Genomic DNA, 10,664 nt, shown 5'->3' with positions numbered 1-10,664 from the left:
TGTTGATCCTCATGGCTCAGGAACTGATGCTGGTAGTGAGAATAGCCTCCTTTTCCGGGACTTTGCTAGGTTCCAGGAAATGAGGATTTCTGGCTCCTGGTATCAGCGTTAAAACCCACATCATTGGACTTGGTACAGGGATGCAGGTAATGTGGCTAAGGAGATCAACCACATCTTTGTTAGCATTCACTGGAGGATCCTCCAGAACTGCAGGGTGTATCAGAGCAACGAGTACTGTGGAACTAATCATAGATTAGTTGCGGCTACTCTCTAGGTCCATTTCAGAACCCCCCGTCGCTCCAATGAACATCTTAGGGTGTTTCATGTGGACAGATTGAGGGAAGGGGAGTGCCCAAAGATTTGCTGAAGCTATCTCTGATCGTTTTACAGCACTTAAGGGCCTGATGAAGCCTGTTCTTTTGTGGGATACCTTCAAGTGTGAAATGCTCGATGCAGCCCAAGAACCGATTAGTGAATGCCCAAGAGCAAGACCAAATTTCATCTTGCAGGAGACACTGGAAGCCACAGATGCTTGCCATGTGGCTCGAGTGTCAGGAGATCGCAACTTTCATTGTTCATCGGTGCGCAAGATTAGGTCACTGCTGAGATGGGACAGAGGAGGTTGAAAGCCATTTCCTAGTAAATGACTTCATCCTGTCTACCAAGCCCTGAGACAGCTGAACTCCAAGCCTCCTCACAGTGGCCTGATATTTCCTAAATCCTGTTGGGATGTGGGTGCGGTGAGCCGAGTATTTTGAGTAGTTGTATCAGATTGATTTAACAGCAATTAACTTGGTTGTGGGTAGTGCTAAGATTCAAAGCAGCAGATATCTGCAGCATCCCGGCTGAACTGTTAAAGATTGGTGGAGAACATATGGCAAGGAGCCTGCATGCTGTCCTGTCTGCCATCTGGCAGACTGGTATCATTTAACTTGACCTGCTGAGGGTCAGCAATCACCGAAGCATTACACTATTCAGTATACCGGGTAAGGTTCTCGCTCACATCCTTCTGAGACATATCAGAGACCATCTGCTGAGGAGCAGAGGCCAGAGTGCTTCGAGCGCTGTCGTGAGTTCGGACGTAGGCTGCTTGCAGCTTACATCGACCTCAAGAAGGCTTTTGAAAAATGCATCCCCAATCACTAGGGGAAAAATCTGAGACTAAGGGGGGAATTCCAACAAGGCTTTTGGTTTTATTGAAAAAGGGTTTAGATACAAAAAAGTGCTGTGAAGTGTGGGGGGGTCTGTCGAGCTTTTTCCCTGTTGGGTTCGGGGGGAAATTAAAAAAAAAAGGGGGAAAAAGGCGGGCCCTCTTTTTTTTAATTTTTTTTGTAAAAATTTCTCTGACATGGGAGGCTCTGCTAGGTTTACCACAAAGGTTTCAAATAGTAAAATTTGTAAATTTACCTGATTTCCCCTTTTCCCTTTGGATTGGCGGGAAAAAAACAAATTGTTTATAGTGTTTATGAATATCGGGGTGTTTTTGATTTTGCAGAGCTCAACCTTTTTTATAACGGGGGGAGTAGCAACAAAAAATTTTTAAGTCTTGTGGGCCCCAAGAGCTACCCTGGAGCCCGGGGCCTCTGTTGCCTTGACGTTGTTGTTCCGGGTTTTTTCTAACGTAAATTAAAGTAAAGTAAAAATTGTAATTTCAGAACATTATAGGCTTTGCCAGCACCTTCAGTGCTTTGTTTTTGCAGGTGGGCACGAGGCTACAGTAGTTGTAGTCAGAACCCCACCTCAGGGGGCCCACAGTCTCTTCTACACCCGGGTAGCCCTTTGGGGGTAGGGAGGGGCCCCGTAGTCTGGGGGGGTCCTTTGGGGGGCACTTTTTCTCCCTCTAAAAATTTTTTTCTCCTAAGGGGACTTTTCCGAGCTGATGGAAATCCTGTGAGCCCGTATTGCTTGGGGGGTGGGCATTACTTTTCCGCCTTTTGCCTAGGCAAGTTCGGCGGTAAAGGGAAATGTCCTCCACATAACTCGATCCTCTCGTGGTTTTTGGAGAAGGCCCAACCCGGGTTCCACTAGGGGGGTAGAGGAAAGACATTAAGCCTTCCCCTCTTAGCTATTGCTGTTAGGTTGATACCAAAAGTTAAGAGTTTTCAAATCCCTTCAGGAACATTTGAGCAAAAGGGTCGGACCTGGTCCGTCCCAGGATGGATGAGACCGCGTACCATTTCTCCTCCTAAGGAGGAGGGGCGACTCATGACCAATCTATGCAATTCGACCCTGAACAACGGAACCCCACAAATGACAAAACGAGAAGACCACTTCAAAATCCCAACAGAGAATGCGAGGTTCGCGAATGTAAAATGCGTGAATAAAATAAATCGCTTTTACGTGAACCCCTTTATCATCAAAAAGGTCCTTGATGGTCAACGTGAACGGCGATTTGATTTTGTCAAAAAATTGCGAGATGGAAGCCTCCTTGTTAAAGTACAATACAACTCCCAGATTAAGGATTTACTTAAGCTGACGCAATTTCATGATCGAGTTCAAGTAACTATTCCTTTTGGGCCCCAAAAATACCTGTAAGGGAGTAATCTTTTACAGGGATTTGAGGACGAATGGAAGAAAGTGAAATTCTTGAGAGCATGAAGGACCAAGACGTAGTTGGACGTTCATTGTATGACCAAGAACGACGGGAATATGCGAACGAAAACTGGACTGTGCTTTTTGACCTTTGCTTTAACAAAATCCCAGAGTATGTCACGTCGGTTATGAACGTGTTCAAGTAAGACCTTATATCCAAAAGCCAATGCATTGTAATAGATGCCAAAAATTCTGACACACCTCATTAAGATTTATTGATAAAGACTCGAGTAATTTGTATGCCGTAAATGTGCTGAAGCCCATGACACCTTTAAATAGTACTAGCTATATTTCCAAATGTGCTAATTGTGGAGGTCCCCATCAGTCAGGATCTGCTGAGTGTGGGCATCCTGAAGAAGGAGACCGAGACATTAGCATATATTGTCTCTGCAATAAACAGCAACACCAAAATATCAGGGGTTTGGTCCACTATCAATAAATCAATAAGAAAAAAACTATCAAAAGTAATAACATCATCCACGAGGGCACTAATTTCGATTCACCTAGAGACATTGCTAATGAAACTCGCCAGGCAGTTCTCTCATACAAGCAGCTCATCTAATTACCATTCCACCTTCCTGACCATCAAGGGAAAGAGGGTGAGCTGCAACCAATTCACTTTGCCACAGGAGATGACTTTGATTACAATAAAGATCTAACAGTGGATGAGCTTGTCTGAGCCCCAGAGCCCCATAGAGGAACATCCCCAGGCTCCGATGAGATTCGAAATGAGACGATGAAGAATCTTAATCATGATGACATGATTAAGTTGCTAGAAGTGTACAAGAAATTTGGAAAAGCCACACTTTTCCAAACTCATGGCACTTCGCCCACATCATTCCCATTTTGAAAGGAGGGGGAAATCCAGACTTGCCATCTACGCCCAATTTGCGTTGACAAGTTGCTTATGCAAGGTCTGGAACGAATTGTTAACAGTAGGCTACTGCATTTTTTAAATTCCAGTAATTTACTAGTTGACGAGCAGTGCGGCTTCCGCAAGGGACGCCAAACTCTCGATCAGCTAGTAAAGCTGGACAGTCATATTCAAGAGGCCATTGCCAAAAAGGATTTTTATTTCAGTATTTTAGATATAGAAAAAAGCCTACGACATGACATGGCGATAGGGCCCTACTCAGAAAACTTTATGCTTTTGGATTACGTGGAAACTTGCCTTGTTTTATTCAAAATTTCATTTCTGACAGAACTTTTGCTGTCAAATTATTTTCCGACAATGTCACTTTTTTGGACATTTTTGTCCAGGCAAACAGGGTCCCACAAGGAAGTGTCTTGTTACCAACATTATTTCTATGTATGATCAATGACATCTTACCAGCTCCTCCTCGGAATCTTAAATCTCACTGTACGCTGATGATTGTGCATTATGGCATTCCAGCAATAATGCATAATTCTCAGCAAATCGCATCCAATTGGCACTGGATATGATTCATAACTGGGGCCTCCAGTGGGGTTTTAAGTTTTCCATTCGAAAGAGTATTGGGGTAATTTTTTCACGTAGGAGAAAGCCAAACATCAGGCTAACTCTAGACAACCACCCAATACCTATTCAAAATTCTGCAAAGTTTCTTGGGCTACTTTTTGATAGTAGACTCAATTGGAAAGAATAAATGTCAAAAAGCACTTAATTTATTAAAGTGCATTTCTGGTAACAAATGGGGAGCTGATAGACAGTCTTTGCTAATGGTATATAAAGCCCTGATTAGGTCTAAAGTAGATTATGGGTCAATCATGTATGGTTCGGCATCGAGAACAAGTTTGAAAGGTTTGGATGCTGTGCAGAATGCCTGTTTGCGTGTGTGTCTTGGAGCCCTGAAGTGCACTCGTATCGAGCGTCTTGAGGTGGAGTCAGGAGTACCTTCCCCTCCGACTCAGACGCGGCCAGTTAGCCTTGAGCTATGCCGCAAAGGTGGCTCGAGACCCGAGCCACCTAATGGCAATAGTGGCATTAGGCCCTTTGCCACGAGACTCCACGACCTCGTCGAGAAAGTCGGTATAGATCTCTCTACCATCGATACCCTGGTTCAGTCAAATATAGCGCCATAGGAAACCCCCAAATTTTCTATCATGGAAGCCTGGCTTCCATCAGCCAAGGCCATGGCGACAGAGGTGGAGGTATGCCAGAGGTTCAGAGAGATCTTTATTAAACATCTCCCTTTTTTTCATATATATACCGACGGCTCCAAGACAGATGAGTGTGTGGGTGCGGGTGTATGGTCGACTGAATGTGAACTAAAGTTCAGACTGCCGAATCATACATCGATCTTTCTTGCTGAACTTTTTGCCATTGATAAAGCTATTGATTTTGCACTATCGACGACCCATGATAGAATAGTAATTTTTTCAGATTCATTAAGTTCACTTAAAACCATTAAATCATTAGAAACCACCAAAAATGAACTTCTGGGTAATATCATTCGTAAGCTACATGGTGCCAATAAATCAATCAAGCTAATATGGGTACCAGGCCACTCTGGTATCCATGGCAATGAGCAGGCTGACAAATTAGTCGGGTCAACTGGTGATCTGGACCTTAGCATAGTCCGTACAGATCTCAGGTGTTTTGTGTCTCTTATAAAAGCAAAAATACATCTCCTGTGGCAAAGTGAGTGGACCAGCCTCCAACTCACAAACAAAATTAAACACAAAATAGAAATGTCTTAGGGTCAACACAACAAGATTTACCCACCTCACTCCCTACATGGAAAAAAGATTCCCCCCAAGATGCCACCCCTGCAACACCAACCTTACGCTTAATCACATTTTTTTAACATGCAACAAACATAATATACAACGACAAGAATTAAAAAATAATTTCCTACAAAAGAATAAAGATTTCACACTATTAAACATATTATCAGATAATGAAAAACCATCAGTAAAGTAATCACTTTTTTAAAGGAGACAAAACTTTATGACCTTATATAGATTGATAGAATAAATAGGATCCATTGGCTTAATAACCTTGGCCACATGTCGCTGGTTGATATCCAACAAAGAAAGAAGAAAGAATACTTTCTTCAGTTACTCATGTAACTTCAGAGGAGAAATAACTATTAAAGAATCTCTTTTGCTTTTCTTTCTCCTAACCTACTTTGACATAATTACTGTTTTCAAGTAACTTTCAGTATGCCTCGCAAACGAAATTTATCCGGTAAAAGATCAAGCCAGGGTAAATTTATGAAAAGCTTGCATTTAGTTGGTAGAAATCGCCAAGATAAGTTATCTGACGAAGGTACCGACGCGCCGCTCTCCCCCACCGCGCCCGCTCCCTCAGAGCCTATCGCCAGTACCTCGCGCGACTCGCCTTATCCGCCCGTTGAAGGCACATCACGCGATCCACCCGTTATAGTTCGTACTCCGGGATCTCTCACGGTATGCTCTGAGTTCCGTTTACATCTGAGCAGTGACAGCGACTCATCCTCAGATGATTTTCCTTCCAGAGCAACATCGCGTGCATCTCCCGATACCGAACACAGCTAGTGCAGATGCGGCAGAGGTGGAGGGCGTCACTTAAGGGGGTATGTTGGGGTGGTTCACCCCCCCAACTCTTAAAGAAAAAATTTTGCAGAGCAAATCTAGTTCTACAGGGCTAATTTTCTGGTATTATAATTTATAATTTTCTACCAATAATACGATATATAATACTGGTTGATGGTCCATTCCGGGCTACTTATAAAGAACTAGTGAGCATTCTTTTTCGTGATTTGCAGGGTAAAAATTATTTTTCAGGGCAAATTTACCCGTCACCCCCCAACTCATAACATGAAGTGACGCCCCTGCAGAGGTGAAGCGTATTGCAAGGCGCCGTTGCTTTCTTGATTCAGGCGACGACCCCCATGATTACTGCTGGCGCAAACAATGCACCTTACTAGCTCGATGCTAACAGATTTGCTTTCGAACTTTGCGTGTCCAGTGTGGAGGTAATGTAACCGCAAAGACGGACGCGTCATCATATAGTGCCTCAGTAACTGTCACATGCGATGATTGTCAAACTATGTATCAATGTTTCGTCACCTAGCTTCATACTTGCCGCGGCACTACGAAATGAGGGACGGTGTTTGAATGCTCATCACGTGTACGTTAGTTTGGTAAACAACGATGGACTGGCTGGGCTAAACAGAAGTGCTGGACTTAACTGGCGTTCAGCCAATGTCCACACGTTTATTATGATTACGTGCATTATCTGTACACTAAAATGGACGATTTTTTACGCGATGCGCATGGATTTCGTTTGCGAGGTCCGAAATTTATACATGGCTGAACTTATGATCCTCCCAGATGAAAACCAATTCTAGATTTAGTTGTTTCTTTTGATGGAGCGTGGGAAAAGCGTGGACACCATAGCCACATAGGAATTGCTTCGTTGTGGAAGCATACACTGTACCGTTTTAGATCTCGAGGTACTTTGTAACTTCTGTGGAACTTGTGATGCAAAGTGGAAATTTTGCGCCGCAAGATTTTGACGCGTGGATACTGACTCATCGATACTGCAGTAGAAATTACGATGGACTTCCGCTTCCATGGAACCCGAGGCTGCATGGATGTTTCAGCGCTCACTTCTTCAGGGTTTCCGCTATAATCCTTTGTTGGTGATGGAGATTCTGCAGCCTTTCGCACGGTCATCAATGTGTATGGCAGAGAGCATCTTGTTCTCAATATGAATGCATTAATCATGTCGGCAAAAGACTTGGTAAACGCCTTCAAAATGTGAAACAAGATATGTCTGTCACACACACCGCAATTACTGAAGACAGTACAAAGGTAGATTTTTGCAGGGAAATTGACTAAGGGTCGCATTGAGAGCCTTTCAAAGTATTTCGTCCGAGCATTGACAAGCACTGTCAATACTTCCATTGTGCAGATGCGTGAGGCAATCATGGCGTCTTACTACCATCATGCGTCATTGATTTCCAGCCCATGCATTATTACTGCCCGCAAGGGGAGATTCATGGTGCTGGTATAACAAAGCCCGCGCTCTCGTATCCGCCCCCAAGCACACGCACGCAGGATTTGTTTTTCAAGGAGATTAGTCAGGAGGGAGAATGCATTAAAACGCATTTATGAAGACCTCACCCCTGACGAACTTCTTTCAAATGCCTGCCAGGCTTTACACAGAATGCAAACGAGTCTTTGCATTCTAAGCTGTGGGCTAAATGTGCTAAGGGAAGCATGCGGGTTACCACCGGGTTTTATTTATGCTCGCATTACTGCCCTTGATCACAACTTCGGTTCTAACAAGGATGCCTGCTTCTCCACTTGGGATGGGAGTTTCACCCCATACGCTGCTGAGCTCCGCAATTTGGAGAAAGAGTGCGTAAGGCCTGCTTCACGGCCCTCACGCAGACAACACAGGCATCGCGCGGGCAGCGAAGATCGTGGCGATTACGATCCGGGGCTTTCTAGACCTACAACAAAGTAACAAAGAGTTGGGTGGCGACCAATGATACCCTCCATATTGACATCTTGGAGTAATATCTCGCTCTTTGCGAGAGGGACTAGGTGCCAAGGTAAAATAATTACATGTATTATAGGCCTATATATATAGGCCTACTAAAACATATGCGAATGCAAACAGACATGCGTACATGTATGCATACACATGTATATCCATGTACACATACAATACATACCTGTTCACAAATATGTACACACGTGTAGACATTCAAACACACACACACACCATATGAGCTTCTGTGTTACACGTGGCCAACTTCTTAGAAGAATGTGCACATAAATGTACATATGTACACATGTATATATAAAATACACAATTAGACATATGTCTGCATACACATACACTCATATTTACACACACCAGTACACATGTGTACACATGGGTACATGTACATCCAACAAGCATGTTTTCATATGTAAACACATGTACATGCATGAAAACACTAATACAAGTGGTGTGAGACCACCAGTAGCAACGTCTATGGCCAGGTTAGGTAACCAACCTTACGATTTTCCTAATTTTTTTAGGGGTACCCATATAATTTTGTCATAACTCGAGACCCAATTAACATATTTTCACACTTTTTACATTATTTTAGAGGAAAATTAATGTACTTTCTTTAGTAATCAGTTCATAAAATTCTATTAAAGGATACTGACAGAAAATTAACAGAAATATTCACAATTTTCAACTGGATTTTTCTCAAAAAAAAAAAAAAAAAAAAAAAAAAAAAAAAAAACTCCCGTACCGCCCTCGTCTCACAGTTTTTATTTGATCCAAATTTTGTTGGTATCAATTTAAAGCTTATCAAAATGCCAGTGATTATCGCGGGCTTTTTAAAATTTTAAAGGATTTTTTTTTTTTTTTTGAGAGAGAACCAAGCCAAATTTTGAAAAAAGCTCGCGGTAATCACTTTGGATCTTATCGATGTTTAAACAATATTTTTTTATTGCAAAACATGCAAAACTGTGGGACAAGGTGGTACGCAAGAAACGTATGTGGTATGAAAATTTTTTTTAGGGGGCGTCGCTCCCCTTGGGTCAATTTTCACAAAATATACAGCAAAGGTGTAGAATGTTACAAAAAACAATATATCAAAATTTGAAGGAAATCGATAAGATGGTTTTGATTTTATAAGCTTTTAAAGTTTTTTAACCTAACTCACCCCCCCCCATTTTTCGGGACGGTCCCCTTATAGTCGTGCCACAACACCCATGAAGGCCCTGACGGTATTCACTACCGTACACTCCGACACCTTCCATCTTTTTCTCTATCCTTCCTATTAACTATTTACAACTACATATATACAACAGGAATTTTTTCTCCTCATTGGCGAGCTCTTATCCATCCCTTCTTGTAACTCAATAAATCGGGTATCCTCCCTCAGGATCACCGCCCCATTGCTCTAACTAGCTGCTTGTGCAAACTACTAGAACAAATGGGTAACTTCCACTTAATGTGGTATCTTATATCTCTGTCTTCTCTCTCCTTTCCAGTTTGGTTCCCACCCTGCCCTAAGTACAGCTGACCTACTTATATATATTACATCTGGCTTTACACGCCATGACTCTGTATTAGCCATATTCTTTGACCTAGAAAAAGCATATGATACCACATAATGGTAGCATATTCTCCAACAATTGTCCTCCCTATGCATGCGCGGAATCACGGGTGTCTTTATAAAGCCCTTCCTCTCCAAACCCACTTTCCAGGTCAAAATTGCCTCTTCCACATCACCATCCTCTCCTCATTTCGAAGGTATCCCACAAAGTAGTGTGCTCAGCACCACCTCATTCCTTGCTGTAATGGCATTGTTTCAGTTCTACCACCAGGAGCCCGGTCATCACTATATATTGATGAATTAGCCATCTTCGCCTCTGGCACATCCATACCAACTCTCCACCAATTCCTTCAGTCTGCAATATCATCAGTATCTTTCCGGGCCACTAACCATGCTTTCGCTCTTCTACGTCCAATCTTTTTCCATTCTTTACTCTCGCGACGTGTAGGTCCCCCTTCTCCACTGTTATATGGCGCTCCACTCAAATACCGTTCTTCTGGCAACTTCCTTGGCATTATTTTGACTCCAGATTGTCCTGGCGAGACCATATCTTTTGCATTAAAGAAAAATCTCGCCGCCGCCCCTGAATCTTACAGAATCTCTCCCATATATCCTAGGGTTCAGATCGCAAAACTCTTTTCCATCTTCATGTTACTTGATCCTCTCCACTCTTGATTATGGATGCCATATCTACTGATCTGCCTCTACCTCCTTTCTTGCACATGCTGTGAGCCTTCCAATCCTCTCCAGTTGAACCTGTACAATGAATCAGGCATGCCATCTCTCTCTCAATGCGTTACCCTTCTCTCTCTCCGATGCTATGCCTGCTTCCACCAACGTTCCTTCACCAAACTAACTATCCCATGATCCCTGCTTCCTACATTTGCTTCTTCCCCATATTTACCTATTTCTTTCTCCATTTGCATGGATGCCCTCATCTCCCATTCCCCTCTTCCCCGTCTCTGACCTCTTCTGTCTTCTGTCCATTCCGTTCCTCCGTGTATTTGCCGTATTTGCTCCTCTGTTTTCCCTGACCCA

This window comes from Penaeus monodon, chromosome 3, assembly GCF_015228065.2.
Source record: "Penaeus monodon isolate SGIC_2016 chromosome 3, NSTDA_Pmon_1, whole genome shotgun sequence".
NCBI classification, from domain to species: domain Eukaryota; kingdom Metazoa; phylum Arthropoda; class Malacostraca; order Decapoda; family Penaeidae; genus Penaeus; species Penaeus monodon.
This window is presented reverse-complemented; position numbering follows the sequence as displayed.